Below are 27,688 nucleotides of genomic sequence, written 5' to 3'. Positions count from 1 at the left end.
TAGCAGAACTATGAAAATATGCCCCCGAGGAATCACTTGATATCTTGCAAAAGCAAATGGAAGAAATTTGGAGCAACGAGACCCTACCCGAAGATTGGAAAATAGCTCTGATCCATCCATTACACAACATGAAGATCAACAACAACTACAGAGGAACATCTTTGCTACCCATGACTTACAAAATTCTATCACTTGCCATCCTGGAGCATTTGGAAGCACAAGTCGAACATCAAATAGGTGAATACCAAGGAGGGTTCAAAAAAAGTCGCTCAACAGCCGAACAGATCCAATATCTCAAAACGATCAACAGATATTGTATATTAAGGTCCAAGCAGTATGTGTCTGCCTTTGTGGACTTCAAGAAAGCGTACGACTCCATTGTCAATCAATCAATCACTACTGATCTGCATTTAGGGCAGTCGCCCAGGTGGCAGATTCCCTATCTGTTGTTTTCCTAGCCTTTTCTTAAATGATTGCAAAGAAATTGGAAAATTATTGAACATTTCCCTTGGTAAGTTATTCCAATTCCTAACTCCCCTTCTTATAAACGAATATTTGCCCCAATTTGTCCTCTCGAATTCCAACACTATCTTCATATTGTGATCTTTCCTACTTTTAAAGACACCACTCAAACTTATTCGTCTACTGATGTCCTCCCACGCCATCTCTCCTCTGACAGCTCGGAACATACCATTTAGATGATATAGACATTGATTCCATAGGGAACTTAAAATATTTGTCCTGAATGAGTAAATTTATATTACCAATATAATGGTCCGTTATTGGACATTATAAATTTTTCCAGCTAACTCATTCTTGGTTGCCTGCGTTTCGCCCTCGTGTGCTAAGTTGGGCTCGTCAGTTGGGACTAAGCACACCTCCCAAGAATGAGTTAGCCGGAAAATTTATAATGTCCAATAATGGACCATTATATTGGTATTACATACCATTTAATCGAGCAGCTCGTCTCCTTTCTCCCAAATTTTCCCAGCCCAAACTTTGCAACATTTTTGTAACGCTACTCTTTTGTCGGAAATCACCCAGAACAAATCGAGCTGCTTTTCTTTGGATTTTTTCCAGTTCTTGAATCAAGTAATCCTGGTGAGGGTCCCATACACTGGAACCATACTCTAGTTGGGGTCTTACCAGAGACTTATATGCCCTCTCCTTTACATCCTTACTACATGTGCAGAGATCTGTACCCTTTATTAACAATCATATTTATGTGATTACCCCAATGAAGGTCTTTTCTTATATTAACACCTAGATACTTACAATGATCCCCAAAAGGAACTTTCACCCCATCAACGCAGTAATTAAAACTGAGAGGACTTTTCCTATTTGTGAAACTCACAACCTGACTTTTAACCCCGTTTATCATCATACCATTGTCCACCGCCCATCTCACAACACTATCGAGGTCACCCTGCAGCCGCTCACAATCTTGTAACTTATTTATTACTCTGTACATAATAACATAATCTGCAAACAGCCTTATCTTTGATTCCACTTCTTTACACATATCATAGATATATATATAAGAAAATATAAAGGTCCAATAATACTGCCTTGAGGAATTCCCCTCTTAATTATTAGAGGGTCAGATAAAGCTTCGCCTACTCTAATTCTCTGAGTTCTATTTTCTAGAAATATAGCCACCCTTTCAGTCACTCTTTTTCCTAGTCCAACTGTACTCATTTTTGCCAGTAGTCTTCCATGATCTACCCTATCCAATGCCTTAGATAGGTCAATCGCAATACAGTCCATTTGGCCTCCTGAATCCAGGATATCTGCTATATCTTGCTAAAATCCTACAAGCTGAGCTTCAGTCAAATAACCTTTCCTAAACCCAAACTGCCTTCTGTCAAACCAGTTATTAATTTTGCAAACATGTCTAATATAATCAGAAAGAATGCTTTTCCATAGCTTACACACAATGCATGTCAAACTGACTGGCCTGTAATTTTCAGCTTTATGTCTATCACCCTTTCCTTTATACACAGGGACTACTATAGCAACTCTCCATTCATTTGGTATAGCTCCTTCAACCAAACAACAATCAAATAAGTATTTCAGATATGGTACTATATCCCAACCCATAGCCTTTCTTCTTCTTCTTTTATGACCACATAGGATCACTTTAGTCAGTCCGTTGTTTAGGTCTCTTTGAAGGGACTGTTCACTCTTTGCGGTTCTCCCAAGTACTTCTTCAGACACTCCGATTTTCGTGCCCTTTCCTCAGTTGAAAATATGCGTGTTGTCGGTTTGTTTTGTGTAAGGGTAAAGCGGAGGTTTGTATTCTTGAGTTTTGTATTCAATTTTATCTTATTTGTGGTGTCTTCTGTTGTAAGGCCTATTTCCTTCAGATCCTCTCTTACTTCTCTGATCCATTTACATCCTGTTGTGGTACTTTTTGAGACGAGATTGTGTTGTACTAGTTGTTTCAGAAGTCTCGAATCCTGCATCCTCATGATATGTCCAAAGAATCCCAGTCTCCTCTTACGCATAGTATCTGTAATGGGTTCTAGCTCTTTGTACACGACTTTGTTAGGTATTAACCGCCACTGTCCATCTTTCTGGTATTTATCGTTGATGCAGGTTCTTCCAATCCTTCTTTCAATTTTCTTACATCTGTCAGTCTTTGATTGTTTATTCAGGTAAAAAAGTGTTTCTGCTGCATATGTAGCTTCCGGTTTTATAACTGTGTTGTAGTGTTTTATTTTTGTATTTATTGATAGATATTTCTTTTTCTAGATATCCCATGTTAATTTTTGTGCTTTAGCTAATCTATTTGTTCTTGTTTGGATTGAGATTTTTTCATTTAGGTTAGTGTTATTACTTCTCCAAGATATTTAAATTGAGTTACTATTTTGATTTTATTACCATTTGTGTTGGTTTTGGGGCATTATTTCTGTTTTTTCAAATTATATTTTGAGGCCAGTTTTATTTGCAATGTTTTGAAGTTCTGATATCTGGGTTTTTGCTTCTTTTATGTCCACTGCTAGTAATGCTAAATCGTCAGCGAAACCCAGGCAATTTGTTTTGATTTTTCGGCCAATCCTTATTTTTGGGGGACATTTCCTAAACCATTCCCTCTACCATTTCTAGAGCACAATTAAATAATAGTGGAGAGAGCCCATCTCCCTGCCGTAGTCCAGTTTTAATTTCAAATGTCTCTGATGTTTCACCCCTAAACTTCACTCTTCAATTTTATCATGTTTATTAATTTGGGGTGTAGTCCAAGGTGCCTTAAAATTTTAAACAGAGATTCTCTATGGATGCATTCATAAGCTTTCTTGAAATCTACAAATATTATCAACATATCTCTGTTTCTTCTCCTGTTATAGTCCATTATCACCTTAAGACTCATGATCTGATCAGGACAGCTCCTCCAGGGTCTGAAACCTCCTTTAGTATATCCCCAGAAATCTTTATCAATTCCAGCTGCTTTTCTAGTTTTCAACTTGTATATCTTACTGTAAATGTCATTGTTATCATAGGTAAATTTTAATACATCTTTAGTGTTACATCCCCTATCTGGACATTATCCTTGTAACCAACAATCTTTACATACTGCTGACAATACTTCTGCCTTTTGAAGATCCTCGCATACACACTCACCCTTTTTATTAATGATTCCTGGAATGTCCTCCTTTGAACCTGTTTCTGCCTTAAAGTACGTATACATACTCTTCCATTTTTCACTAAAATGTTTATGACCACCAATTATGCTTGCCATCATGTTATCCGGGAAGTCCTGCTAAACATCTTAAATGAATTTGGAGTTGATTTGAAACTGTTGGCATTAATTAAGTGCCACCCTGACCGATACAAAATCCAAGGTAAAGTTCCACGGATGTCTCTCGCATTCCTTTGACATCAAAACAGGAGTCCGACAAGGTGATGGGCTATCCGCGATACTCTTCAACTGCGTTCTTGAAAAGATCATCAGAACCTGGCAGGTGAGATTACAGGAAACCAACTACAGTCCACCAAGAATAGGAACCAAATCCAAGGGGATCACAACAGACTGCTTAGCATTTGCCGATGATATTGCCGTTCTCTCAAACGACGTAGAAACTGCTAGAGCTCAAGTCGAAATGTTAAAGGAAATTGCCGAACAAACTGGTCTGCAGATATCGTTTGAGAAAACAGAAGTAATGACTAACATCAAAGAGGCCCCACCAAAACTCCATACAAAATACGGGAACATCACCCGAGTAGACAAATTCAAATACCTGCATGAGATCATCATGAAAAATGGACTGAACAAAGCAGCACTTCAGGAGTGAGTACGCAAACTGGAAATAGCCTACCAAACATCCCGCACAATCTACAACAAAAAATGCCGTTCCCAAAACACGAAGATACGTCACTATGAAACAGTTCTGAAGCCAGTAGTTCTATATGCAGCTGAAACCCTGTCTCTAAATGCCAACAAAGGACTCCTTGAAAAACTGGAGAAAAAAAAGAGCGCAAAATTGTGAGAGGAATCTTGGGATCAAAGTACAGAAATGGAATCCATCAAAAGAGATCCAACGAGGAAGTCTACAGTAAAATAGAGAAAATTACCAACACAATCCGAAAAAGACGAGCACGATTTTACGATTGGACGGAAGAAAGTTGACTAAAGAGATCGTTCACTTTTTTGTTTCTAACCCCAAAACCACAATTTTCTGGTTTAGAAATACCAAAGAAGACCTGCAAATGCTTCATATCTCAGCTGAAGACGGCCTTAACAGAGATCACTTTTGCAAGAAAATATTGACGAACGGGCTAAACTGAGACGAGCAACCCCTTGGACAGAGGAACGTAAGCAGGCCCACTCACAAAGAATGAAGGAAATTTGGGCTCTAAAGAAGGCCAAGTTCAGTGTCAAATGCAAGAAGACTTAACATGGTCCTTGATGGCCCCAGCGAATTATACATATATTTTTTTAAAGCAAACTACCTATAGACAGTTGTAAGTGGCCAAATTTGGAAGCTCAATATTCCTGCTATTGACAAAGCATACCACTAAACTCGTCAACAAAGAGGCAAATAACTGACAATTTTTATGTCATCACTGCTTCATGCAAATGGCTTGGGATGTTGCAATCAACAACTCCATTTTATTTAGAGCATGTAAGCGAATGAAGATATCAAAAATAGGGTCAACAAGAAAAGAAAGGCTTTCATCTAACTCCAACCAATGTGGCTCAAGAAGTGAGGACAAAGACAAAATTGCAGATTTGAATGTCAAATCAGTATTCTTCTACATGTGTGAGACGTAGACATGGAAGGTGACTATAGATATAATACGTTAAGACCAGACTTTCAACAACATGTTTGAGAATCATTCTAGGAGTGCAAGTGCCTGATATTTTGGGTCATCTTCAGCCATGATCTACATTGGAAACATGTGTTTACAAACAACCAATAATAAAGAATACAATTTAGTATGTCTTAATTTAAAATCTAAGTCTAAAACATTGATGAAGTCGGACTACACATTTAAAATTGAAACTAAAATGACACATTGAAACTGTTGTGGTTGGTGTTGAACTATGTCAATGTCCTTATAGGAACCAAGTGTTCTTGAGTCGATCTGGTAGTTCGTACTCTTTATCTGTATAGTTGAGCCATTTGATTTATAAATTATGTTGTGTTGAATAGTAACATGAGTAATGGTTTATATGTAGCTTGAAGAGGACATTCACAACTTGAATAAGTGTTCCTTTTTATCAGATGTAGTGATCTAGGCCTATTGTTTAATTTGGTTTGAAGCGAATGTCTGGAAAATAAAATATTTGAAGTGAATTATTGAGAAAAGAACGGAAGCTAGAAGATTGAGATTAACATACAGCTATATGAGACTCACCCCTATGTTCCTCGTAAATTGTATGCACTTGGCACGGACACAAACACCAGACTGACTGGGCGAGTTGGCCGTGCGATCAGGGGCATGCGGCTGTGAGCTTGCATCCGGGAGATAGTGGGTTCAAATCCCACTGTCGGCAGCCCTGAAGATGGTTTTCCATGGTTTCCCATTTTCACACCAGGCAAATCCTGGGGCTGTACCTTAATTAAGGCCACAGCCGCTTCCTTCCAACTCCTAGGCCTTTCCTATCCCGTCATCGCCATAAGACCTATCTGTGCCGTTGCGACAAGAAAAAAAAAAAAAATACCACCCCACCAGACTGACTGTTAAAAGGGAGCACGAGTATAGCTTATGATGGCAGGGGTTGGAGGATGGATGTATGAGGAGGGGCGGGTGGGGTCAGGTAGGTAGGGATGAACCGACTGGTGGACTTAATGTGTTGTTTTTACATTTACACTTTGCATATATGGGAATGATTAAATCAAACAGAATATAAGGTTCTTCATTGATTTCATTAATATTATAATTAGGATTAAAGTGCTGCTCTACATTAATGTAACAGTTCTCCAATATGTTGAGCATAGTACCTTTCTTATCCACTTTCAATATGCTTAAGTCACGGTCAATATTGATGTAAAATTGTTAAGTTTGTCATGTGTTGTGCCATGGCAGAGAAACGATTGTTACTTGAAGCATTGGTGTGTTCCATGTATCTTATAGAAAAATTATGTCTTGTTTTCTCTACATATGTGATTTTACAGCTATTGCATTGTAGTTTGTAGACACCTGATTGAGAAAATGTATGTATGATTGATAGTACGTGTATTATAGAAATTGGAAAAATTGTTATTAGTTTTAAAAGCTATTTGTTGGTTATGTTTCTTGAAAATATTAGTAATTTGGTATATATTTACACTACTGACCGTGAAGGAGGAACACTTTTTTCGTCTATTGATTCTCTGGTTAAAGTAGAAATTTGACATCTTTTAGTTGTCTTGATGATCTTATTGATAAATTATGCATTATACCAGTTTGATTTAGCTGTTGATCGTATAACATTTAGTTCATTTTGAAGGTCTCTTTACCATACTATAGCATGTCATTTTATGGGTTTGGGGATGGAATAATTTTGGATTGTACTAACCGTTTGAGTTGGTTTTCTAAAGATACGATAAGATAGCTGGTTGGGGTGTCTAGTAATACTTAAATCTAAATAATTTAGATTCTGTTGGGATTCAGATTCCAGTGTAAAACTGATATGTGGATCTAGGACGTTTAAACTGGATAGGGTATACGTTGCATTTCCAAGGTCTTGATTTAATATAACTAGAACGTCATTCACATAGCGAGCCCAGTAGCAGATATTACTAAATACAGGTTTGTTTAAGATTTTTGTGTATTCTAAATTATCTAAACAAATTTCTGCCGATATCCCCGAGGCTTGCGATCCCATCGCCAAACCATTCTGTTGGTAAATAACATTAAAACTGAAATAGTTGTTATTTAGAACCAATTTCAGAATGGACATAAATTCCAGAATTTCTTGTATGGATAATTTACTATACTTTCTTAAGTTATTGCATATTATATCTACGGTTTCTTTTATAGGGATACTTGGATACATGTTTGTAATATCGAAAGTGTGGACTGTATGGCGAGATTGAACTTCAAAATGTTTAAGTTGTCAACAAATTCTAATGTGTTTTCAATGGACTTGTTGACCGGAAACCTATAATTTTTCTTTAAAAACTGTTGTATGTACTGTGAGGTTATATATAAAGGGGTCCATCTATAATAAATGACAGGTCTCATGGGGATGTCAGCCTTGTGGATCTTGGGTTGAGCTCTAGCTTTGGGGATTCCTGGGTTCGTATTGATTAGTTCAGTGGTTTCTTTGTCATTTACGAGGAAAGTTAAACTTTTAAGCAAAGTTTTTTGAATTTTAGTTGTAGAATCCTTTTTGATCATGGTAAAAGTTTTGTCAGAAAAGAAGTTGTTAGTTTTATTTATGTATTCCTCTTTACTCATGACGATGGTCATGTTACCTTTGTCGGCTTTTGTTACAATTAAGTTGTTTTCTTTAATATTCTTTATAAGCTTTGAAACTGAATTAATGGTAATGGCCTGATTTGTTTGAGAATTGGTATTACGTAGTTTAATATTATTTAATTTCTTCCTAACTTTGAACCTACCCTCCTCTTGTTGATCGCTAGAAGTTTGATAATGGCTAATTCTGATTCTGTTACTGTTGTAATGACGTTGTTAATATGGGACGCATTTGGCCAGTTGTGTTTTGGGTTCCTGCTCAACATTTTGCATTCCTCCTGATTCAGTGTTAAGTTAGTTAAGTTAATGCTATTTTCCTTACTCAGTCTATATATTTGCTCGATGTCTTTGGTGCTAGGGCGGAGAAGACATCTCTTTCCTTTCTGAGGTGCAGGCCCATTTCTTGTTTGTTCACTAAGCTGCTGTTTCAGTGATCCTTCAATGTCTCTTCCTATTAGAAATTATCTGATTCTGTCTACAAAGTTTAGGGATATGAGGGTTACTAATTCTCTTGATATTGTTCTCCATAAGTCAGGGGCGGTTATTCAATGGAATGAAGGGAATGAGTCATTCCCTTAAAAAATATTACACAAAGAAAAAAAAATAAGCATGTTATTGCAACCAGTATTTATTTTAAGTTTTGTGTCGTTTGGTATAATATATAATTAACTTTATTTTAACGTGACAGTGTGCATGGACAGTTGAGAGTTGTAAACATACGTCTGTCTCCATGAGCTCACGTGATACTCACATCACGGCCGCTCGTCAGCAAGTGGCTTGCCAGACTCGACCTTGGCTTCACTCTGGTCCCTTCGTAATTATTCGTTTGGGTTCGGCAAGCTTCGTGGGGCGGGCCAAGGGAATGCATCTGACTACTCATTCCGTTCGAGAATATTTGTATGTGATAATTGTGATAAAATTTGTGAGAAAAAGATTTAATTGTGCTTGTGTTTCCAACTGAAGTGAAATATCGTACTGTGAGTTGTACCATTTAATTTACTTCGTGTTATTTGTGAAAATTACACCAAATTTACGTGCGCACATGTAAATTAAAGGAACTACTGCGATTCTGCCGGCTTAGAAGGGAATGCATCGACTGTGTTCATTCCCACTTTGAGTCTCTGAAGCATGGCAACTGTCGACGCGAGTGAGGAGAGCGGAGGGGGATGTGGATGCGTATTAGAATCTCTCTTAATCCAGGGTATGAGTTCGAGGGCTTTTCAGGAGAAGAGTAATATAATTTCCGGTGGCAGGCCAATGCCTGATTTACCGGGTGTAAAAACTAAAACGAAACGTTGTGTTCGACACTTTAATACAGAGCAGTATGGAAAAATAGGCTGGTTATGTGGTTGTCAAAAAACATCAAAACTCTACTGTTGATCTTGCATTCTATTTTCAAATGAAAAAGGGGTGTGGAACAGTGTAGGCTTCGATGATATGAATAACTTGCTTAAAGCATCCCAGCGTCATCAGCAATCACAAACACATATCCGAGCTGAAATTCTGTTAACAACTTTCGGAACGACCAGAATAGATTTGCAACTCGATCAGCAGCGTAAACTGGAGACAATAAAACATAACGAGTTGGTAAAACAGAATAGAAAGGTGATCCAACGACTGATTGACGTTGTAATGTATCTTGCAAGACAAGAACTTCCTTTCAGAGCGCATGCAGAAGATAAAAGTTCCTTAAATCGTGGAAATTGTATAGAACTCATAACGCTGCTGAGCAAGTATGACGACATACTGGCAAATCATTTGCAGAAAGCAACGGTGTTCACAGGTCTTTCACATCAAATACAAAATTATTTAATTGACGGAGTAGCCAGTGTGTTATTGACCGAAATAAAGAAAGAAATATCACAGTCACCATTCGTGGTGATTATTATTGATGAAACTACTGATATTTCTGCCCATTCCCAACTTTCAACTGTTGTTAGGTTCACGTCTGCTGATGGAGAAGTACAGGAGCGATTTCTTGGATTTACCGACGTAAGCGCCGATCGCAGTGCTCCTGCTCTTGCAGATCACGTGTTCTACATAATGGACGAGTTCAACTGTGGTTCTAAACTAGTCGCTCAATGTTACGATGGAGCCGCAGTGATGTCAGGAGACCTCAGTGGTTTACAGAAAAGAGTGAAAAACAAATATCCCGACGCTATATTCATACATTGTTTTGCTCACAGACTGAACCTTGTCCTTACACAGACAACTTCTAATATAAAGGAATGTAAAATATTCTTCATGACTCTGAGTAGCTTGGCCTCTTTCTTTTCTAATTCGACGAAGAGAACTGCTGCATTAGATAAAGAAGTCAAGAGACGATTTCCTAAAGTGTGTCCAACACGATGGAATCACAACGGAAGACTTGTTGAAACAGTTCGTGAACAAAAAGAAGAATTAGTTCAGTTGTTCGACAATATCCTTGATAATCCAGAGCAATGGGATAGTCAAACGTATCACAAAGCTCGAGGTTTTAACAGCGTTCTCTCAGAATTCCAGTTCAATTTCATTTTATTAGTTTTCAGCGAGATATTTTGCTTAACCGATTCTCTCTTTGAAATTCTTCAAACGAAAGCACTGGATATAAATTTCCGTATTGCCAAAGTAGGGGAAACAAAAAGTATCATTCAGGGAAAAAGAAATGAATTTGAAAGAGTATGGAACAAATGTCAAGAGAGCTGCGAGCTGCCAAAGAAGAGACTACGTCAAAATGAAACCTGCGACATAAATTCACACTACCGTCGCATATATTGCGAGATATATGACAATATACATACCCAACTAGAAGTTCGATTCCAAGCACTCGAGAAATTAACATTTTTACAGTTAGTTGATCAAAGGAACACGAAGAAAAGTTTTCCTGAAGCAGCATTCTGTTCTTTGAAACAAAGTTACGGTCAGCATTTTGACTTCGCCCCTCTCAGAAGCGAGCTCAGCGTAGCTTATTCCTCCAATGAGTATCTTACGATGGGAGTTCTAAAACTTTTGTTTTATTTAAAAAGTAGTGGATTGTCATCTTCTGCCTTTTCTGAACTGTTTAAGTTATGTGCGTTGATTTCAACTATCCCAGTGTCCAGTGCTAGTGCCGAACGTTCATTTTCGGCACTTCGGAGAATCCACACCTACTGCAGAAACACACAGGGACAACAGAGACTCTCGAACTTATCTCTAATGTCGATTGAGAAAACGTTACTAAAATTGAAGTCATTAAAGAATGAAGAAGAATTCTACAGCCTTGTCATAGAAGAATTCGTCAAGAAGGAGAGGCGGATTGAATTAACATTCAAATAGCACAAGATAATGTGAGTTATTATATTTATTTTATACATCTTCCTAGCTTACGATATGTGCTTCCCTTACTGTAAAAGTCATGCGCCGCCACTGCCATAAGTACTTCTTTACCAAGGTTCTTCATGAATGCTCTTGATATCATCTCACTTGTGTTCATCTTGTAAGCAATGGCAATGCCCTTCAAACAAAACATGTTGCTCACCGACTGTCAAATATTCTGCTCAGGTGTCCAGTTGAACAACAAAATATTAACATATGAAAAATATTGAAGTCCCGTATTGGGTATCATTGTCCTCAGGTGAGGCAGTACAGCTACAAAAAAAAAGTGATGCAACTTGCTTATTATTGAACATGTTCCTGATAAATCCAATTGTCTGCATATCAGAATAACATAAAGAATACAATGAAATGGATGAAAAACTGCTATAAAGGTTAAATAAATAGGCTATATGAATTGAGGAACATGCTTGGCAAGTGAAGCGATCAAAAGCACTTCACAGCATGCCTGTGTTAGTGTAGGGGAAAGTTTCTTAGTTATCAACCAGGAGATCCGGGGTTTGAATACTGGTATCCTTTTCTTTACTGGACTCCATTACTCTATTGTGTAATACCACCATAGCAACAGTCTTTTTTTGCATTTTCACTCCAAATGCTTGCAATGAGCATGTAGTTTATTCTCAATGGCCCCTCGAGAGACTGCTATAGAGGTGTAAATATGCTAAATGCCATTTACAATGGGGAATTGCATTACATATTTAAGCGTGTTCATGTGAATGGCCATTAGCTCTGATGAAGGTGGTGGTAGTGATTTATTGAAGAGGAAATACAACTAGGCAACTATCCTCTATTAACACTCATCGGAGGAAAAAAATGGAAGGGGGTCCATCACTTCGAAAAATGAAGATACTGACCAAAGAAAGACAAGGGCCACAAAGGGCGTGAAAATAAAAAGACTCCCTAGGTCTCGACACCTAATACCACTGAGGTCGGAACAAAAGTTGACTAAGGGAGGTCGGATAGGGTAGATTAAAGTGAGGGGTCTGACACAAGTAGAAGCAATGGCAAGACTCAACTAAGGGCCCCGTAGTCACCAACCTACTCTCCCAAGTTAAGAGCACCTGTGGTCCCTTTTAGTAGCCTTTTACAACAGGCAGGGGATACCACGGGTGTTATTCTACCATCCTGACCCAAAGGAGGATAGCTCTGAGGAAGTGTAACCTAATGAGCTAATAAAGTTAACTACAATGTCAAAAAGATTGGACATTCACAAGCAATCATATTGGTATACATTAGGTATACAAGTTGAATCTGGTTCGTTGTCAAATATTTCTTATTTTTATTATTATTTTTCAGAGCCAGAGTACCCTCCTGTTGAATTTCAACCTTTCCTTGGCAGAATTTGTCAAGATTTTAAAAATCCTAACAAATTTAAAAGGTATATTTTTGGTAAAACACTTAAGATGGTGGATGCTAGTTAAACATCGCAAGACAGAAGAGGATCAGCCTTTGTTTAAGAGTGTGTATGAATAATAGGCCTAATTTATCACCACCGGCCAGTTTACAGCATATACGCTAAGTGAAGTGAAGCAAAAGAGGTTAGATTGGGTAAAGATGTGTAGGCCTAAATTTTAATTTCACCATTGGTTGAGACAGATAGCTTCCAGTGAATGAGACTCAACCCTAGCTCCTTGCAGAACTAGCCCCACTGCTTGATTGTTTTATCTATCTTCTTTCATTCCACAGACTAGAAGCAGCATGGTCATCAGACCCTGGGTATGTGAATTACATTAGGTACCATAACCTGCGGATAAAACACAAGGAGGACCTCTAAGTGAATTAACAGAGTACATGCACTAATACTAGTTATGATGACAATGCACTACTTTTGGAGGTGAATTAGCAAACAGAAGATTCTCAGTGTGTGCAGATCACTGCATGTTCCCAGTGCTGAATTGACCTTCCTTTCCTCCTTGTTAATGGATTTTATAACGTAAAATAATATCAAGGCACTTACTGCTGTGGAGGGCGATAAAGATAAAAATTAAGACTAAAGTGGATTAATTTCATATGGTATCAAACGTCAATTCGGTGGGTCAATTCAAATACCTACACGGCACATGTTATTCTTATGTTGATTCATATTTACCAGCACTGTCAATAACAAGAATAAACTGAAATGGTTTCTTTGTTCCTACGGCTAATAGAAAATCGGAAAATATTTGTCAAATGTTCTAACTATAGCATGATTTAAGAACTTCAGCGAGACTGTACGCACAACTATACACGACTATTTACACTTCGTAAATGCTGATACAACATGCGCTTTTCAGCAAATAAATTCCTATGGATTGAAGGAATGGACTCCTTTTCAATGTTTAAATATGCCATGCTCAATACACACTTATCCAAGGGAACTAAAAGCCGATACCACTTACGAGTGAAACACACTTCCTTCTTCGCAGTTTCGGGGACTTCACCGACTTCACATCAGTATAGGCCTACGTCCAGATAATGCGCAAGGAGGTTAATACCAAAGATAATGGATAATACGTTATCTTTGATTTACTGGTAACGGAAGTTAAAATGTACTGTTCAATGTTGCAATAGGGGTTAGGGAAATGAGGTTAGAAGTACATCTAATTACTAAGCTATGTGGTAATATATTTCAGAGAGATATTTATTTAGCCTATGTCAGAGAGAATAAGTTGCTAATGAAGACCTGGAAATGCTGGCCAGCTGATGGGGTCGCAAGGAGTTTCAGAATATGCCGCTAGATATCACCCTTATGAGCTGACCTACACCGTTGCCTAAGCTATAATAGAAGGCCTGGACAAGCCGACACATTTCTGGGCGAACAAAGTAGTTCAGGCAATTGCCGCTTGGATCGCGTTTATGTTCTGTTTTTCTCATGTTCTGTCTATATCCTTATATTGAAGATTCATACAATAACGCGAAATAATAGATTTTATTATCATTATGCCCGGTGTAAATCAGATATAAATATATAAAACAACTTAGAACACACTACACTTCATATATTTCTTTCATTTAGCACTTGATTATCACACAAGAATAAAGAATAGGGAAATAGGCCTAAATAGAAGTACTCACAAGATTTTTCCCTATTTCTATAATTTCAACACTTTTCTGCTAGGAAGCTTGCTCTTGAATTTGTTTAATAAATCACAGTCTTTAGTCTCTTTCTTTGCATTACTATCAATAACAGGCCTGAAAAATGTTGTAAGTATAACGTATGTGATGTGTGCTTGATCACAATCGCGGCACTGAAACGTCTCTTTAAACTTTAGAGCGGTGAGGAATTTCAGCTTTCGGATAAGGTTACATTTTCCGAGATATCCTAACGCCCGCGTTGTAAATATTAATGCATTTTTAAGAAGAAGACGAATTTGCGCCGGCACTTTGTCGGGGAGCAGAATTCCCCTCACTGTACTTACACTGTAATCTGATTCGGCAAAGTGCAAGCTACATATTCTGAAGTTATCATTAGGAGCCCAAAGGGATCCTTTTCTGCTACCCTGTCGAGAAATAGCAAGCCTCCATTTGTCCCCTAAACTCGGATCTTTAGGAAAAAGATGAAAATTTATATTTGTGTATATTTCTTCGCTGTGTCAGATGTGCACATAGGCACGCAACAATAAACCACCTTAACCCACAGAATGGAAAGAGAAACTTGACGGCAATTGGACCCAGGGGCTCTGAAATTTGGATCGTGGGTTGGCGACCACGGGGCCCTTAGCTGAGTCCTGACATTTCTTCCACTTACTTGTGCCAGGCTCCTCACTTTAATCTATCCTATCCGACCTTCCTTGATCAACTCTGGTTCTTTGCGTACCCCGACGCTATTAGGTTTCCGAGGGCGAGGGAGTCTTTCATTTTCACGCCCTTTGTGGCCCTTGTCTTCCTCTGGCCGATACTTTCATTTTTCGAAGTGTCTGGTCCCTTCCAGTTTCTCTCTCTGACTAGTGTTATATAGAGGATGGTTGCCTAGTTGTACTTCCTCTTAAAACAATAATCACCACCACCACCTTCACGGTAATTTGGAAGCACATAACTAAACAAATGTTAAGTGCACCTCAGCAACCATCCATATATTGCAAACTCTTCATATTTCATGTTAGATAAGGCCTTTCCTTATAAAACGAAGTTTAATATGTTATTTCTTCTCATAAAACATGTTGCAGTAACATACGTAATCATAGAATTCGCGCCAAACAACAGAACATAAACGCGAACCTAGCGGTGGAAAAGAGAAAAACTATTGTTTGTCCAACCCTTGTCCCGTTTCCCTACGGGGTCGGGTATGAGGTGAGATGAATTTGTCGTGGCGGTTTTTTATGACCGGATGCCCCTCCTGACGTCAACCTCATCAGAGGAGTTAATGGGAGATGAAATGAATGACGTGATATATGATAGTAGGGAGAGGGTGAAACCCGGTGCCGGCATATAGCTTACTCCTGTCGAATAGCACCAAGGGGTCTGCTCAAGGCTTAACGTCGCCATCCGACGGACGAATCACCATCAACAGCGTCATATGCCCTCACTCCATATGAGCACTGCGGAGAGGTTTGGAATTTAATTCAGGCTTTTGGCACGCAATCTAGTGATTAGAAATTGTATACCACCACCTCCCCTACCCTGCCGGCCAACATTCTGATGGTGAAATTTTTTTCGACCAACGGGACTCGAACCGGCTAACCTCGGTGTTAGACCGTTTTAGACTTCAGCGCCTTAACGATCATGGCCACCAGGCGGGCGAAAGAAAAAAAAACTATTACCCCGCTTTTAATGCAAGAAATTGGTTCCCTGTCCAGGCCTTCAGTCCGTTCGTGTGTCTCGTACGGTGCGGATCGTTCTTTGGTTGCAGTCTGGTGTTTGCCTGCGGTGACAAGTAGTGTGTGACCGTTTGGCGAGTGTGTGTCTGTGTACGCTTTGGTGATGGATACTGATAGTGGAGGAGATGAGGCACCGGATCCCTCATCTAATGCCAATGTTGGTCGTGAAGAAACTGTGCCGATGCAAACCGATTTGTTTAATCTTACTTCAAATATGAATTCATTACAGCAGCCTTTACAACCTCAACAGTCTAATGCCGCTCAGCCGCCTCCTCCACCTCCCCCACCTCCTGAAGAGTTGGAGGTTTATCAACAGGCTCATTTTGGTCCATTTATTGTATTTGTTGAATCAACTAAGTCGAAAAATATTGGTGGGCTACATCCCATGGCGCTTGGGCGCTTGTTTTACGATAATGATATTTTTGTGAAAGGTATAACGCCCAAAGGACGAAATAGATTATTGGTGGAATTTAGTTCCGCGATCCAAGCTAATTCCTTTCTACGTCATTCAATACTTGCAACTCACTCATTGAAAGCATATATTCCCAGTTCCAATATCTTTCGTGTTGGACTTATACGCGGTGTGGAAAAGAATGTGTCTGATTCTGACATTCTTAAATACCTTAAATCTGATGTTCGGGTCAAATCGGTCAAGCGGCTTAACCGTAAGGTTGTGGAGCCCAGTGGAGTGACCTACGTTCCAACTGGAACAGTTAAGATTGTTTTTCGCTCTCAAACTCTTCCTCAATATGTCTCTTTGTTTCAAGTGCATTTAGAGGTTTCCCCTTTCATATTTTCCCCGATTATCTGTTCAAAATGTCAGCGATATGGACACACGATTAAAAACTGTCAAGCTAAGTCACCACGATGTGGGCATTGTGCGTTACATCACCTTACATCAGAGTGTCAGGAAAATATTCGCCGCTGTGTTCACTGTCATCAGGCACATTATACTGGTTCATCAAACTGCCCTACTCATCAACAGCAAACTGCCCTTAAAAAGCTTATGTGTACAGAAAATCTATCCTTTTCCGAGGCGTCTGCTAGAATACCCTCGACCCAATTTGACACGTCCAATAATACCCATCTTTTTCCACCTCTTCCTTCTACTAGTTCCACTTCACCTGTGGAAACCCCGAGGAAACGTAAATTTACTCAGGTGGTTATGAACGAGCCCCGTCCCATTCCAACACCTGGTTTTGATAAGTCTGGGTATCTTAATCTCATCCGACCCCCTCCAGTGTCTTCACATACCTCGGTCTTTCCATCCACTTCATCTTCATCCTCCCCGTCCCCGATTCCGTCTACGTCCCGTAATTCTCAGTGTTTACCTTCAGCTCCTTCTCAATCATCTAGTTCCCCTGTACTACGCCAAAAGGCGTATCTCCAAAGTGGTATTCATCAACTATTTCTTCAACTTATTCAATTATTAGGGGACCAGCCACATGTCGCACACACACTTTATAAGCTTCGTGACTGTGTGCACACTATGTTCTCTTTAGATGCTACGTATCATGCAGTGGAATGCTAGGAGTATTACTTCTAAACGGTATGAGTTACAATTTTTGATAAATGAAATTTCCCCATTCATTATAGCATTACAGGAGACTTGGTTTTCCCCATCCTCTGAGTTTTATTTAAATGGCTTTAATGTTGAACGCTGTGATGGTGTTGGTTACGGTGGTGTTGCTTTATTTATTCACCATAGTTTATCCTATCAACGTCTTGATATCTCGTATTGTCTACCCCATACATTTGTTCTTGGTATCTCATATAATCGCCTTTCCATTATTAACCTTTATTGCCCTCCAGATCTTTCTATTTCTCACATTCAATGGTGTCGATTCTTGCAGCAATTTTCTTCTCATAACGAGCTTCTCCTCTTAGGGGACTTTAATCTTCATCATTCTATGTGGGGAAGCAGTAGTGATACTTCCCTGGGTTCTTATTTCCTCACTGCCTCCCAATCGCATGACTTTGTCATTTTAAACGATGGTTCTCCCACGCGCCTCACTCCCCCCGGCTCTCCTCCCAGTGCTGTGGATTTATCATTATGTCGTCCTGCAATGGCTTCGATTGTAACTTGGCACCGTCTTACTGATACACATTCTAGCGACCATTTCCCTATTATTCTTACGTATGGTCTTGGTAGGTTTTCTAGTTCTTCTTCCGCCCCTACATGTACCAGTAATGTTCGCTCCCTCCGTCACTTTGATAGAGTATCTTTTATTACTTATGTTACCCATCGTATTGAGCTTATTTCGGATAATATTTTGCCCTTTTCTACTCTCTTTCAATTTATACAAGATTATCTCGATCTTTATCATCCCTATAAACCTATTTCTTCCCACTCTGCTCACCCCTCTTCCTTTTTACGGTGGTGGGACTCAGAGTGCCATAATCTGGTTCTTAAACGACGCCGTTTATTCCGGATATATCGGAAAACATTAGCCCCTCACCATTATTTCCGTCTTAAACAACATATTGCTTATACTAGACGAATTTTTCTTTCTAAACGCCGTGCTGCATGGCGATCCTTTATTTCCTCCCTAAACGCTCATACTTCGTCTTCTCACTTATGGAGTGCAATTCGTTCCCTTACCCGAGCTTCTCAATACATTCCACCCTCTGTCACCCCTCCACAGATTTTATCTATCTTTCTCAACTCCCTCACTCCTGATTATGTCGTGCCTGACTTTACTATCCCCCTGTCTCCATGCTCTTCTCGCTTTTCTGTATTACTCCAACCTATACACCTTTCTGAACTTGAGGCCACCTTGTGTAATGCAAAGAGTTCGTCTCCGGGCCCTGATTATATATCCTACGATATGCTCCGGATTCTCCCTCTCCGTGCTAAACAAGCTTTATTAGCTCTCTATAATAATATACTTCTCACTACTTCTGTTCCTACCTCTTGGAATGATTTTTTTTTAGTACCTATCCCCAAACCTGGTCAACTTCAAACTGACGCTAATGGCTTTCGAGGGATTGTCCTTGGTTCGTGTATCCGCAAGACGTTTTTAAAAATTCTCCTTCAACGACTCTTGTGGTCTCTTGAATATTATAATTTGGTTCCCAAATATCAATTCGCCTACTTTAAAGGTCGTTGTGCTCAAGATGCTATTAACATTTTACTTATCAATATTTTATTAGCGCAAATTCGTAAGGATTGTCTTATTGCTATTTTTTTGGACATACGAGGAGCTTTTGACTCCATACCACTGCATCTTCTCTGGACTAATCTTGCACAGAAAGGTTTTCCTGCTCATTTTCTCCACATCTTGCGTAATTTGTTTACGTATCGGAAACTTTCACTTAAATCCGCTTATTCTTCTCTTCCTTGTCGTCTGTCATCTGTCGGTGTTCCTCAGGGAGACATTTTAAGTGGTCTGCTTTTCGCCCTGTATATGAGTAATCTTGAAGAATTGGTTACCCAAAAAGCTCGCATTCTTTTTTATGCTGATGATATAGTTCTTTATTACTCTCATAGTAATGTCGATGTGTGTCGTCACCATATATATCAGCTAATGGAACAAGTCATTACATGGCTTACTTTCCATGGCCTTCAACTTTCTACCTCCAAATGCTGTGCAATGTTTTTTACCTCTAAGCGTAGGTTTAACTCTGAGCCACTTGTTTTCGATTCTCATGTCATTCCTTTTTGTTCCTCCCATAAATACCTTGGTGTTATGCTAGATCGCTCGTTATCTTGGAAACATCATATTACTCAGTTACGTAATTCTTCTGATATGTATATTAAAATTCTCCAAGTGGTAACTAGACGATCATGGGGTGCTGACCCTGGCACAGCTCAGTTGTTATATTCCGCTACTATTCGCTCTAGACTCGACTACTGTGCGCATGTTATAGATACTGCGTCGGATTCTGTTCTTAACCACTTAAATACTTTACAATTTAAAGCTCTGAGAACTTGTGTTGGAGCATTGTTGTCTACCCCTACTAATGCTCTCCTTGTCGAGACCGGTGAGTTCCCTCTTCCCATTCGCCGTAAAATGATAACATCTAAATATTTACTTAAAAGATTTGCTCTGGCTCAACACCCATTGCTTCCTAAATTGCAGTTATTAGATGAATATTCTCTTCTTTCACAGGCCCGCCGTCGTAAGATGCCTGCTTTGTTGTATGCATATCAATTTCTTCTTTCCTATAAAAACACTATTTTACGCACTGCTTCTTCCCCCGTTTATTCAGTAAATTTTGATTGTTTATTTTTTGTCCCTTCTATCATTATCTCCCCTACATCTTCTTTTTCTTCTTCTATTCCTGGTTCTTCGTTGACTGGCCCACCTTTTAAGAAGCTACGTTTTGCTCTAAGTGATGCTGGCGTCCAGATATATACAGACGGCTCAAAAAACTCTTCTGGCGTTGGAGCAGCGTTCTATATTGTCAATACCAATGTTGCTGAACTCTGTCGTTTACCCAGTGACTTTTCTATCTACACTGCGGAAATTTTTGCTATTCGTCAAGCTCTTATGTACCGTACATTAAGCATCATTCTATACCTAACGCAGCTATTTATACGGATTCCCTCAGTGCCGTTCAGTCGCTCAAGTCATCTCATCTTTCTTTTAACTGGTATTTGTATCACGTTAAAAGTCTTATTTATACTTTGCATCAATCTGGGGTGGTTCTCACTTTTGTCTGGGTCCCTAGTCATATAGGTATCTATGGGAATGAACAGGCAGATTTATTCGCGAAGCGAGCTGTTCGTGATGGCAAATCCCTACTTAACCTTGCAGTTCCTCTACCCGATTTTTATCCAGTTCTTAAACATTATGCTTATGGTCAGTGGCAAGAAGATTGGACTAGATCAGCTTCTTATAAAGGTCGCTATTATTACAATATTCAGCCTTGTATTCCTCCCTATCCTTGGTATTTGAAGGGTAACTATTCTCGCCGTCACATTACCAACATTATTCGTCTTCGCTTTAACCATGCTCTTACTCCTCTGTATAAACATCGTTTTAACCTCTCCCCCCACTCCTCCTGTATATGTGGTACTCTGAGTGCTGATGTAAATCATTTATTATTCCAATGCCCTGTGTATGATTCTTTTCGTCCGGCTTTTATTTCTCGTCTTCTCCGTCTCCAGATAGCTCTCCCCACCAATGTCTCCTGCTTGCTTACCGATATGTCTCCTGCTTTAATACATGCCATCAATCAATATTTGGATGACTCTCATCTTCATTTGTAAATTACTGTCTGTTTATTGTTCGCACCGTTATATACTCCTGCTTCCACTGTTTTTTTGCTTCTACGCACTTCCTTTGTTATGTTTCGCGTTACTTAAGGTGTGTACATAGACCCGATGCTCAACTGTTCTTGAGACCTTCGTAGTGAAATTCATTGCGTGTGACCTTCGTAGTGGACTAATTGCGTGTGATTTCGCATTATAAGTGTAATATCACGATAATAAGTGTAGTGGCTGGGTGAAATAATAGAGCCCATAACCTCTCCGACAACAACAACCTGTCCAGGCCTTCTAGTATCTAGTAGGCTTTGCCTACACCCTTGCCTACGTTAACACACCCACCACGGCCGACTTGATGCGTCGCACTAGCTAGCTAGCTGCTTGACAATCGGGTCCACGCACAGTAATCGTAGTAGTTACACAACTCGACACGGGGCGCTGGCGGCCGACCTATTTGCGGTAGAAATGCGTACTTCTTTATGGAAAATATATTGACTTTGGTTGCCGATTTATCGTAATTTAGAGCTATGGAGAATATTACGTGGGTTAATACTGTTAAACTGATTAATCTTAAAGGTTACTTTCGTTGATATTTGCCAAAATGATGTCGTGAAATGAAACTGCGGGGAGATGACTTAGTCCAGCTGACGTTCTGATATTGACTCTGATTGCCGATGTATCTTAATTTAGGGAATAAAATAGTATGTTACATTGACTAATATTGTTAAAATGATTAATCCCAAAGGCTACTTTCATTGATATGTGCCAAAACAACGTCGTGAAATGAAACTGCGGAGGATGGAGTAGTCCAACTGACGTTCCTTAATTGTGAGGAATAATAGTAATCGTTTTTATTATCATGGCATTTAGATACATAGCAGAACTTACCACAATGCTTTTGTCTTCTGATGTTAATATTGAGATTAAGAGTCATTGTTCAATTAGAGTTTTAAAATTCTTCAAGCGCTCCTCTCAGGAAGGGGGCTGGACAAAACATAAGAGTCTTGCTTTTTCCATATTCGTTGTATGCAGAACATGAATATTTTGACTCAAACATGTGTAAATGTTAATTTCAATATATATAGTTTCAGATTACATTTCATTCATACTTTTCACTAGAATATTAAATACCGGGCAAGCTGGCCATGCTAAATTCAGAAAATAAATTTTACTTGAAATGCAGTAGGGTGGAACAAGTTGGCAGCGCGGCGTGGAGCTGTGAGGTTGCATCCGGGAGATAGTGGGTTCGAACCCCACTGTCGGCAGCTCTGGAGATGGTTTTCCGTGGTTTCCCATTTTCACATCAGGCTGTACCTCAATTAAGGCCACGGCCGATTCCTTCCCACTTCTAGCCCTTTCCTATTCCACCGGCGTCATAAGACCTATCTGTGTCGGTGCGACGTAAAACAAATAGCGAAAGAAGAAGAATTTTAAATAAAAATTCAGTGAGAGAAAAGTATTTTGAGTAAATAAAATGTAAACTGTTCTCTGCTCGATGATGATGATGATGATGCTTGTTGTCTAAAGGGGCCTAACATCTAGGTCATCGGCCCCATTGCTCAGGTAACAACACTTCATACGCTGGCCTTACCGTCATAGCAGTAGTGATTCTTACTTGTCAATGTTTAAATGTTAAAGTTCAGATTATCTTGAACAAAAATGTGTTGTGTTGCAGTCATATGGCAAATACGACACCGCCTAAAGGATTATTCTATGATAGAAAATTCATGGGTAAAAATACCTGATTAGCGTGATTAGCGGCCACTCACGGAGGCCCGGGTTCGATTCCTGGCCCTGCCACGAAATTTCAAAAGTGGTACGAAGGCTGGAACGGGGTCCACTCAGCCTTGGGAGGTCAACTGTGTAGAGGGTGGTATCGATTCCCACCTCAGACATCCTCGAAGTGGTTTTCCATAGTTTCCCACTTCTCCTCCAAGCAAATGCCGAGATGGTAACTAACTTAAGGCCACAGCTGCTTCCTTCCCTCTTCCTTGGATATGCCTTCCAATCTTCCCATCCCCGACACAAGGCCCCTGTTCAGCATAGAAGTTGCGGCCGCCTGGGCGAGGTACTGGTCATCCTTCCCAGTTGTATCCCCCGACCCGCTGTCTCACGCTCCAGGATACTACCCTTGAGGTTGTAGAGGTGGGATCCCTCACTGAGTCCGAGAGAAAAGCCAACGCTGGAGGGGTAAACAGAGTAAGAAAAGAGTAAGAAAGAACGAAGGTAAATACCCGACATAGAAACGGAAAACGAAGACGAGAGTGTTACCTGCTTTTAGCCACTCCGTAGTTTTGTCCTGGTCTACAGAGAATTCGTGAAATTATAGTGTCCCTTTGCTTTTTTTCCTGTTCGGAATACAAAAAGGGCACACAGCAATATATATTTTCGAACTAGCTGATGTACCCGTGCTTCGCTACGGGATTCTCAGAAAGACTGACTTTGTGGTTTTCCTAACCTGAAATCAACATAGGTCATTACAAAAACGTAAGTATGAATCTAGCGATTAAAAGCAATGCTATCATATAAAATACTCGATCAAATGGAAAGCCACACGTTTTATCACTTTTAACGAACAGTGCTGCGGTTAGATTGCGGTGCCAATCTAATAGTCCAAAGTTCCAGAGCTGGGATGACCAGGCCGCAGATTGCCATGAACACTCATCTGCCATTATTCCGTTAAATATGCACACTGTTCATTCCAATCAGTGCCTCAGAGTAGGGATTGAATAGCCCAAATGATCCAGTGTGTTACGTACCAGTAGTATCAGAACATTTATAAACCAGGGGAATGGCATGCTAAAGAAGAAAGTTATTTAACTCCCCCAGCTACTTCCCATCAATATTCAGGCAGGCTGTTACACTCTGTACGACTGGGCGAGTAGACCGTGTGGTTAGCGGTGCGCAGCTGTGAGCTTGCATCCGAGAGATAGTGTATTCGAACACCATTGTCGGCAGCGCTGAAGATGGTAATCCGTGGTTTCCCACTTTCACACCAGTCAAGTGCTGGGCCTGTACCTTAATTAAGGCCTAAGGCACTCCTAGCCCTTTCCTATCCCATCGTCGCCATAAAACCCATCTATGTCGGTGCGACGTAAATCAAATAAAAATACTCTGTACGCAGCAGTAATCCTATCTACCGGAGATGAGGGGCAACAGAAGACACAAAGCACATCATGACAAACAATGGTCAATAATGTTATTGTTGATCAATGTTATGAGCATTCTATATTGTAGGCCTTCACATTTAGTTTTCTTTCGACTCTGTCATTTGTAAAATATTTTATACCATAAACTGTAGTTTCTTATTCTCCAACTTTACATACCGATTTTCATTAAATACTGTTTACCCATTTTCTCGTTACTCGGTGCTGATATGGACTTAGTAACAAAAATTATAATTCATTAATATCTTTGTGATCATAGCCTGTACGGTAACAATGTATAAGACATGAATAGAAAATTTAATACTATATAACCCTTGTTATGTAGGATACATCGATTACACCTCTAATAAGAAATATTTGAGAATTAGGCCTTCCCCTAAACTACCATTCCACTCAGCGTGAATATTTCCTGACTTTGCATACCGATTTTCATCAAGATAGGACTACTAATAACAACAATATTTGAGAATTATATTTTAGGCCTTCCCCTAAACTACCATTTCACTCAGCGTGAGTAAAATGATTTATAGCCTAGATTGTAGAGGCTCATCCCCCGACTTCACATACCGATTTTCATTAGACCACTAATAACATAAATAGTTGAGAATTCAATTTTAGGCCTTCCCCTAAACTACCATTTCACTCAGCGAGAGTAAAATGATTTGTAGCCTAGATTGTAGAGACTCATCCCCCGACTTCACATACCGATTTTCATTAAATTCTCTTCAACCGTTTTCTCGTGATGCGTGTACATACATACAGACAGACAGACAGACAGACAGACAGACAGACAGACAGACAGACAGACAGACAGACAGACAGACAGACAGACAGACAGACAGACAGACAGACAGACAGACAGACAGACAGACAGACAGACAGACAGACAGAAATTACGGAAAAGTAAAAAGTGCATTTTCTTGTTACTATGGGCATGACCGATACAGAAATACAATTATTTTCAAATTCTGAGGAATGTACAGACAAAACTCTTATTTTATATATATAGATATTTCCTAACACAGTTAAAGAAAAGCAAATCAACACAACATTAAAAAACGAATTAGCACATAAATTAAAATCCTTGTTCAGGACAAAGTTACAGCGAGAAATCACTTTGTTCTTGTTTCCATAAAATTTCTGCTCGAAGTACGAAAAGGTGCACAAGAATGTCTCAAATTCCAAGATTTGTAAACACAATTTTAAAAATATAATCACCATACTATACAATAAAAAATAAACTCACTAGCGCATAACTATCAGATTTCATTATCAAGCCAACAAGCACCTCATTGCGAACACATTGCCAACATTTACGACAGCAAAACCAAAAAATAAAACTGGAAATGCGGCAATTTGCGGTTTACAGCTACCTGTCAGTGGGTAGTAGCCCAGCGCTCCAGCGGCATTATGGTGAAACTTTCCAATTACAGCTTTGTGCTGGGCTTCACAAGCGATTGTCAAGGCCGGTATAAGGAGCGCAGCGAGCTATCCAGTCGGCCGTGCTCCCACTGACAAGGCCGTGAAAGGGCCGTTTCGAAAAGCGGCTCGGCGTTGTTTGAGAATGCACCGCTAGATCGCACTGTTTAAACCTGTTCAGCCGTAGGGTTTTATTAGGCGGGGTTACGTAATGAATCAAATTTGAATTGAATTAATGCACATGACACATTCATGGGAATAAGAAAACATTAATTTCACCTTTTAATAAACTGTTTTAATAACATGCGTTAAATACCTGTAAATACTCTGCTGCAAAATGGGAATCATAATTTTAGCAGTTTCCGACTTAGAGGCTTTGTCATGAAATTCATCTGGAAATCAGTGTCATTTGTAACATTTCTTGCATAATTGTAAAGTATTGCTTTAAGGAACTTCGTTACAATAATGTCAGAGAGTAGCTGCTGATTACATTCCTCACATACGGTATAAATATTTGTATGAATTTGGGGACAACAAACACTTTCAGTTTTTAAAGTACCGTACATTTGCATTTTGTACATATTTTATGGCATATGAAGTGAATTTAAGAACATTTCTTAAGAAGAAAACAAAGCTTCTCGATGGGTAACGCAATGCGCCTCAGTCTTGTGTCCTAATTAGACACATCTAAGGGCTATTGGTATTGATTCCGGGAAGTTGCTCTAGACAGAACGAGCACTGCGAGTTTTCCTCGGCAGTTCGGACCAAGTGCCCACGTATCATAGCCAATGATATCAGTTCTATTGAGATTGGACATTCTGAAGAAGACAAGTTATGGATTGTTTATTTTAGATGTCTTAAGGCCGGTCTCCACTGATTCATATTTAACAACAACATGTTAAATGTTAAAAGTGTTAAATGTTAACTGGTGACACCATCAACATGTTCAATGTTAAATGTTGAAAACTGTTTCATTTAACATTGTGTCCACACTTAATAAACATGTTAAACTTGACTTTATTTGTTTTTATATAGGCCCTAATTAGTTCATCATATCAAGTTATGGTAATACATTTAGGCGGTGTCTAGTATTTTCAAATAAGGACAATAGACTCAGATGAAGAGTATTTGGCTCTTCGTTATTGCCACTGTTGCTTCTTGTTATGACTTAGAAATGCAGTTTTATTAGACACATTTCCTCCCCTCATCCTGCTCATTGCTTCAAAAGCAAACCACTTTGAAGTAAAGTATAAACTTCGTCCGCTCCCGCACCCGACTTCTGATTTTTTTTTGCAATAATCGACTGTACTGGGAGCGGAGAGACGCTAGGTTTTTTCAACGCACTCACGGAAACAATTATAATTAATTTAGAGTTCCTGGAAACTGTCGGCTTTCTTCGCTTTATCTCTGTATTCCTTTGATGAGACATCCCATAAGCAAGGCCTTTCTATTATATCATTAATTAAGTCCAAATTAATCCTGCTCCACTCCATTTCTGACTATAAATGTTAGTATAGTGCAGAGAGAACGACACACGAGCGCGTACCGGTACCGGTACTGTGTTTGTAGCATAAACAAAGAGAATGAGTGTTGCGGAGTGTTGTAACTATAATCCTACTTCACGAGAAGCATATCGTTTGCGTCATTTATCTATCTGTTGACATGCAAACGGCAAAGAAGTTGCCGAAGCTGTGCCAACATCTCACGAACAACGAATTGACTTGACATGTTTTCCACTTGGAGCGGAAAACACGCCAACATGTTAAAAGTGTTAACCTCAACATTCTGAGTTAACATGCAAAGTTAATTGGAAGACACAATCACAAATACATGTCAAT

At 39.4% G+C, this 27,688-nt stretch overlaps 1 protein-coding gene across 4 annotated transcripts in view; it reads right to left on the bottom strand.

The window, feature by feature from the left end:
* LOC136877355 (protein C19orf12 homolog) overlaps positions 1–13,790 on the bottom strand; it is a 37,145-nt gene extending 23,355 nt beyond the window's left edge. Inside the window, exon 1 of one of the 4 annotated variants that reach the window (XM_068228620.1) lies at positions 13,635–13,790. The gene's annotated coding sequence lies outside the window, so the exon portion shown is untranslated. Of the gene's footprint in view, positions 1–12,837; positions 12,857–13,309; positions 13,422–13,634 lie in introns of those variants that run through there. The other 3 variants (XM_067151325.2, XM_067151326.2, XM_067151328.2) reach the window with 3 other exon arrangements.
* Between the last annotated feature and the right edge of the window lie 13,898 nt (positions 13,791–27,688).

Source organism: Anabrus simplex, chromosome 7, assembly GCF_040414725.1.
Source record: "Anabrus simplex isolate iqAnaSimp1 chromosome 7, ASM4041472v1, whole genome shotgun sequence".
Taxonomy (NCBI): Eukaryota; Metazoa; Arthropoda; class Insecta; order Orthoptera; family Tettigoniidae; genus Anabrus; species Anabrus simplex.
Note: the sequence above shows the minus strand (reverse complement) of the source record. Positions and strands in the feature narration are given on the sequence as shown.